The sequence below is a fragment of the Emys orbicularis genome, chromosome 13 (genome assembly GCF_028017835.1).
Source record: "Emys orbicularis isolate rEmyOrb1 chromosome 13, rEmyOrb1.hap1, whole genome shotgun sequence".
Classification (NCBI taxonomy): Eukaryota; Metazoa; Chordata; order Testudines; family Emydidae; genus Emys; species Emys orbicularis.
In genome coordinates this window covers 22,459,115-22,459,718 of record NC_088695.1, presented here as the reverse complement: position 1 = coordinate 22,459,718, position 604 = coordinate 22,459,115, and positions in this window count along the sequence as shown.

Below are 604 nucleotides of genomic sequence, written 5' to 3'. Positions count from 1 at the left end.
AGTGGTGTCGAGAAAGTGAATAAGGAAAAGTTATTTACTTGTTCCCATAATATAAGAACTAGGGGCCTCCAAATGAAATTAATGGGCAGCATGTTTAAAACAAATAAAAGGAAGTTCTTCACACAGCGCACAATCAACTTGTGGAACTCCTTGCCTGAGGAGGTTGTGAAGGCTAGGACTATAACAGGGTTTAAAAGAGAACTAGATAAATTCATGGAGGTTAAGTCCATTAATGGCTAATAGCCAGGATGGGTAAGGAATGGTGTCCCTAGCCTCTGTTTGTCAGAGGATGGAGATGGATGGCAGGAGAGAGATCACTTGATCATTACCTGTTAGGTTCACTCCCTCTGGGGCATCTGGCATTGGCCACTGTCGGTAGACAGGATACTGGGATGGATGGACCTTTGGTCTGACCCAGTACGGCCATTCCTATGTTCTTATGTTCTTACCCTCGGATGCAGTGCATCCAGCCCCATGGACTTGTGCTCATCCAGCTTTTCTAAATAGTCCTGAACCACTTCTTTCTCCACAGAGGGCTGCTTACCTCCTCCCCATGCTGTGCTGCCCAGTGCAGTAGTCTGGGAGCTGACCTTGTTCGTGAAGA